Source organism: Loxodonta africana, chromosome 4 (genome assembly GCF_030014295.1).
Source record: "Loxodonta africana isolate mLoxAfr1 chromosome 4, mLoxAfr1.hap2, whole genome shotgun sequence".
Lineage (NCBI taxonomy): Eukaryota > Metazoa > Chordata > Mammalia > Proboscidea > Elephantidae > Loxodonta > Loxodonta africana.
In genome coordinates, this window is record NC_087345.1 from 186,106,699 (window position 1) to 186,113,216 (window position 6,518).

General features: G+C 38.6%; 1 long non-coding RNA gene across 1 annotated transcript; it reads right to left on the bottom strand.

Annotated features, from left to right (window-relative positions):
- Window positions 1-484: 484 nt before the first annotated feature.
- Window positions 485-2,735, bottom strand: LOC104847190 (uncharacterized). The gene is made up of 2 exons (XR_776101.3): window positions 2,292-2,735; window positions 485-706 (listed from the first exon to the last, which is right to left on the bottom strand). It is a non-coding gene; the product is annotated as an uncharacterized LOC104847190 (long non-coding RNA).
- Window positions 2,736-6,518: the final 3,783 nt, after the last annotated feature.

Genomic DNA, 6,518 nt, shown 5'->3' on the forward strand with positions numbered 1-6,518 from the left:
GTATAAAGAGTTGCACCAAGAGTTTGTACCTTTTCTTATTTTATAGCACAGTGTTTAAAACTCTGCACCCTAGTTTTAATATCATATTCCAGTGTCGGTAATTCCTAGCTATTTGACCTTGTGCAAGTTCCTTAATCTGTCTGTGCTCTGTAAAATGGAAAATCATAATAATGATTCCTACTTTGTAGGACTTTTTGGAAGCATAATTGAGTTACTTTATGTACAGTCTTAAAAAATGCACCTGAAATATAGTAAGCCTCCAATAATTATTCAGTCATTATTATGCTATATTATATTCTATGTTGTCTATTTTAAGTTTATTCATATTACATATATATATAACAACATATATATTTTGTTAAAGATTCAACTTTTTATTTCTAAATTTAAGTTTTCCCTCTTGTTTTTAATACAGTGTTAGCTCCTCTAACCCTCAGTTAAAATAGGCCACTGTGCGAGGGACTAGGAATAGACACGTCGCAGGTGTGATAAAAAGTCCTTTTTATTAGTTCATGGATTAATACGAGTCTCTGATATTTTTTTCTCCTTAGTTCTTCTGGTTGCTACAATTTGACATTATTGTGCTTTAGTGCTTTCGTCCTTTCTTTGGCACCAGGATTCATCACTGCTTTGGATATGTTGAATAATGATACTTTCTTCTTTTATGGAAACAGACGATCATACACAGAACTCTTGCAAATGATTTCTAAAAGCAGAAAGGAGTAGTAAGATAAATATTGAAGGACAAACAGATTCAAAGATTGAATTCATTTGTTATTTCTAAAAACAAAGCATTAAATTTTAATGTTGCCTTTGCTCATGACAGTTCAAGTTCTTGAGTACAGATCTTTTATTTCAGCACTCTATTAATGCAGAAGGATTAGTTTAATATTTTGGCAATTTATTTTTGCTAGAATTAAATCAGGCTTAAGGATTTCTAAGTTTGATTTGGGTTTACACTTTAAATTTGTGTGTGTGGTCCTTTGGTCTGAGGCTGGGGCTTATTAAAGATGGTCATAAAGTATCTGACACTTTCCCATCAACAGGCAGGGTCTGTATCTACACCTCCCCTCATTTTATGTCTGTGATGGCTGTGACTGCTTTGACCCATAGAGTGTGGTAAAAGGGACACTATGCCAATCCTGAACTTAGGCATTAAGAGAATTGGCCCCTTCCACCCTTGGTTTTTTGGAACTCTCAGCCACCTTGTAAATGTTTATTACTCTGCTGGAAAGGTCATGTGGTAAGGCCCTAAGACTACATGAAGGGGTCCAGCACAATCCAGGCTTCCAGGTGCTTCTGCCAAGGTACCAGGCATGAGAATGAAGCCACCTTGAGCCCTCCAGACTAGTCCAGCCACCAGTTGACCACTAGTGACTCAGTCAATGCTACCTGGGACAAAAGATTCACCTATGGGAGTCCTGGCTGAATTCCTGATCCGCAACATCCAGAGATATTTTTTAAAAATTTTTAAAAAGTTGTTGTTTTTAACCTTTAAGTGTTTGAGTAGTTAGGAAGCAATAGGTAACCAGAGCAATTTAAGGAGAGAACAGTTAGTGTCACCAAGCAGCCAAAAATATTAACAATATTAATCAACTTTAAAAAAAAAGTTCAAATTTAGGTTCTGAGTTTCCAGTTCTGCATAGATGCCTTCAAAATATCCCAATGACCCCAAAACTACCGCAGTGAAAATTCAAAAGAAATAAAGGAATTAAACATAGCTTATTCTAAATCAGTGGTTTCTATACCGATAATTCATGTTATTGACCAAGTTTTTTAATTTTCATCCATATTGCAGGTGAAAAGCAAGGTACACTTCATAGGCTGTGGATTTGAGAAGTACTGCAGTGTTTCTGGAAGAACGGCCTGGCAATCTACTTCTGAAAACCAGCCAGTGAAAGCTCAACAGTCAGATCTGCAACCAATCATGGAGATGGCCCAGAACCGAGCAGTATTTCATCCCATTGTATATGAGGTCACCTTGAGTTGGGTCTGACTCAACACCAGCTAAAAACAGCAGCATGATGTATTTAACAGTGTTTTGAGTAGAAGAAACTAAATTAAGAAAATAATGCATGAACTGTTTTGAACGTGATGGTACAAGGCTCAAGACAAGACTCAATGGCAACTGATGAAGAGAATGTGGTTTCCCAAAACTGATCCGGTCAGCTGGGCCCGTTACCATTTTTTGGTCTCTTGATCGTCTCATGGCCTTCTGCCTGGAACCCTTCATTCTTGCCCCACGATAAACTCTTCTCTTGTAGCTTCATGAATTTTTCAATGCCACTCACCCAATGCCATTATCCTTGTTACCATCCAATGACGGTGTGTTTAGTTCCTTCTTTCTCTGTGTCCCACAAACCTGGGGGAAAGTTAAATGAATCCCTGGATGAGCGTCTGTCCATAGGAAGTCAGTCCATTGTGAGTCTGGGACTGGGCAGGCACGGGGGCTTCATTCAGCAAGTGACTGGGCAGTCCAGGCTGCTCTCAACTTTTGATTCCATCATCACAACACAAGGTCGCTTAGGGTGCCACTGCCACTGCATGAAAGAACAGAGCTGTTCACTAGTTCAGCCTAAATGTAAGGTTTAGCCTCCTATGTATGCATGAGAGAGAAGATAACCAGGTACAGGTGAACAATGCCTACCGTCCACACCTAATCTTTAAGACATCCAGACGAAGCCAAGAATTGGAGAACAGTGCTGTGAACAGTTTAGTTTCTGTATAGAAACTGCCGTACTAACCTTTAAAAATCGTTCTTATCTAGGCAAAGCCTTTTAGGTAGACAGGTCAGTGTCCACAGTGTAGCTAACAGTGAGTCTCTGAGGGTCATAAGGCTCTGGAAATTGGGAGACTATCTTATTCATACTCCTGATGTGGTATCTCTGGGGAAACCAAGGCTACACACGGTTACCCACTCAGTGAGTGGCCAGGATGGGACAAAATCTCCATCTTTGAGCTCCCACATTAACATTCTTTCTATTACACCATAAATGATAAAGAAACTTTGGGTAGAAAGGAAATTTGAAATTGAAACATTTTTACCCATCTTCCAGTGGTCTCCACTTTCTTTTTGACCTACATTTCTTAGTTCGAAACCACACAAAGTTCATGTCTTTGCATTTGGAAACAACACACACAGACAAGAAATATGCACTTTGAGTTTACAAGTGTCAAAAAGCATTGACAAGAGTTTAAAGGTTTATTATTATTATTTGCTAAAGCAGAGCTTGGGATTTGTTCTTGCTTGCCAAGCATTTCACATAAAACAGTTTGCTTAATGAAAAGAGGATTGGAAGGATTCTTACTTTGAAAAGGAGATTATGATTAAAATTCTTGGAATTGCAACCCACAGGGACAAATATTATTATGGGTTAGGTGATTTGAAGATTTGAATAAATGATTAGTTTTAAAAATCAACTCTACTAATTAACTTTCCAAATTCTCGTACTCAGAGTTGGCTTAATTTGTAATTCCAAAAACCTGTGTGTATGTGTGTGTGTGAAGAAGCAATGGAATGAATAGATTCCTTGGCACCTGAGCTATGAGTCATTTTTGCCCAAAGCAAGCCTGAAGTTTCACCACCAGTGAGAACTGTGCTACGGTATGGGATAATGAAGATTTAAGGAGGAAAAAAAGAAAGTCCTGGCATTATTTTAAAAGGCTATTTAAAAGGTTATCTGTTAACTAATGCTTTTTAGGAACTTTTTTTTAAATAGAAAAAAAAGAACTTGTATGGCTCAATTTCTTGAATTAAGATAGATTAAAAATCGAGATTAAATATAATCTTTATTGCCCAAGTTCCTCCTGTGTGCTATGTTATGCACTTGGGCAACCCTTGAATTCTTTTAGTTCACCAAAATTCCATTTATTCCATCATCATTTCAGCATAAGAAGCTACTTACACTTGGAAATCCATGATTTACAGTTGTAAATATTTAAGGTGTATGTTTTTCATCTTCTCTTTCCTTATCATCTCTTTTCCCCTGACTTCTTACCCCCACAGATGTGCTCTTTGATTTCTCCAACAGGACTCTTGGTTTATTTTGTTCCTCTGATCATTCTGAACTTAAGATAGAAAGTATTTACGCAGCCTCTGAGGCCCCATCCTCCTCCATCCTCACCCACTGAGTCGGCTGAGGCTCAGAAGTGAGTCATTGAAAGGTTTCATTAATGAGCTCTAGGGTTAACTCCTTGATTTCCTATCCTGTCTATGCTAAGATGACTCAAATGGAGCATTCCAGGGCTAGCTATTAAGTTGTCTACTTTTTCCGAGTCCAGCCTCTCCCATTCCATTTTCCCATCTACGTGTCTAGAAACTGAGGCTCCTGGACATACATTCCTGAGGCTGAGTCGTCCCCTTTCCTCTTTCACCCTGGGACCCCATCCCTGTGACAGTGTTTCCAGCTTTGTTCTCACTCTCAGTTTCTGTCTCACTAAGTTGCCTGTCCTTCCATAGCCTTTGAGGTCTTATTAATACTCCCCTCTCAAGTGGGGGCCCTGTTTCTAAACCTCAAGAAATAGCTGAGTTTGGCCACTTTTTAAATGGACCTCCTTCTTTTTCTTAAAGGTGCAGTGCTGGTGACACAAATAGTTTATGCTCTGCTACTAACTTACAAGTTGGCAGCTGGAAGCCGTCCAGTGGCGCTGGAGAAGAAATGCCTGGTGATCTGCTACTGTAAAGAATGCAATCAAGAAAACCCTACAGAGCAGTATGACTCTGTAACACATGGGGTCGTCATGAGTCAGAATCAAATTTACAGCAACAAGATTTTTTTGGTCTTATATTTTTAAAAAATCTATTAAAAATTTCTGTTTCTTTGTTCCACAGTCATTTGGGTTTTCTACCTGTTTCACTTTAAGCCACATCATGCCTGGAAACTGACTTCTTATTCTTCAGTTTTTTTGCTAAACACACCAATGTTGCACTTCTAACATCACCAAGTTGCTTTCCTCTTTGCCTGTTCTCCTCCAAAGGTCTCTGACCTGCTCCTTGCCTTCTCTGCTAGTCATGCTTCATGAAGGAATCTGAAACATGGCATCCCCAAGCTCTCCTCTGCCTTCAACACAACAAACATGGTTCCATTACTATCATGGCATTGGAAATACTGCATAAAAAGCATATCAATTCCTATATTTAATCCCACCAACCAAAACAAAAGGAAATTGTGGTGTATGAGGAGAAGATTAAAGGAAACCAGGTAGGTATAACATGTATGCCAATGTACCTATGAATATATTTCCATTTTCTCTAATTCATTCCTTGGAAAATTGCTGTAGTTTGTTTAGTTTCTGCCACTTCCTCTTCCTAGGAAGTTTGTTATGTGGGACAAGCATTTACTAACTTACAAGCACTAATACTACAAAAGTATTCTATTAGAAAATGACATTACTTAAAAGAATTAAAGAAGTTATAAAAAAATGAAAACTAAATATCTGTAGCTGCTAAAACACTAGTCATCCGGATATTCTTTCTCTCACTCTAGTGGCTGAAAAGGCGTAGAGTCTTCATGAGTTGGCTTTCTCACTGGTGTGGCCTTCCCGGCATTCTCACCCTCTGTAAGAAATTTCCAGTGTTTTCAGAGCTCGTGAGCTACTTCTGTCTCTGGAGCTTCCTCAGCTGTGCACTTCCACACCCAGGGCCCTGGGAGAGATGGGAAGGGAGAACAACTTTGGCTTCCTTACTTGCCACATGAGCAGCATTCTTTAATGCCCTAGTCTTTCCAGTGTATGATTTTTTTTTTTTTTTTTTTTGCTACTGTTTTGGTTTGGAGTTTGTTTGTTTGTGTCCTCTATCTGTGGAGACTTTGTTTTTTCTTTAAGTTTGGTTTGTCTGGGTAGAAAGCCCAGCTCCTCCCAGGTATATCATCTCTCACCCAAAAGAATCAGTTTGCTGTTGTAGACGTGTGTCTAAACTGTATCTCTGATTTTGAGAGCCTCCCATAAATTTATCATGTGGTGTGGAATCATTATTCACCCAATAAGCATTTACTGAGTATATAGCATGCTAGAAAATAATGAACAAAACAGGTCTGTCTCTGCCCACATGGACTTACACTCAATATCAAATAGCTTGGCTCTAGACGTAGCTTGACAGCTACACAGCGGTGGCATATGTACATTTATTAAAATCATGACTAAGGAGGCCTAGGCCCAGCTCTTCTCAAGCCTCTTCTTTTACTCTATGACTTCAATCAATACCTATTCAGGAAGCTAATAGCTCTGATTTGTCCTCACTTGCTGCATACTAGTAAACTGAAACTTTTCCTGAAGTGGTTTTCCAGGAAAATATGAAGTGCTCTGATTATCCTCAACTAAGCCATCAAGATGAATATTTCTCTTATCTTAACTTCTTTTGTTGCTAGGCAGCTCCAGTCCTAGCTTTAAATAAAATAAGCAAGGAAGGGGAAAAAGGAAGAAATGTGGGTTCAGAGTCTACGTATATAAATAAAAAATCATCCATATACTCCAAAAACAGTGGAATGATTTTAAAACAATTACATTATTATTTTTTAACA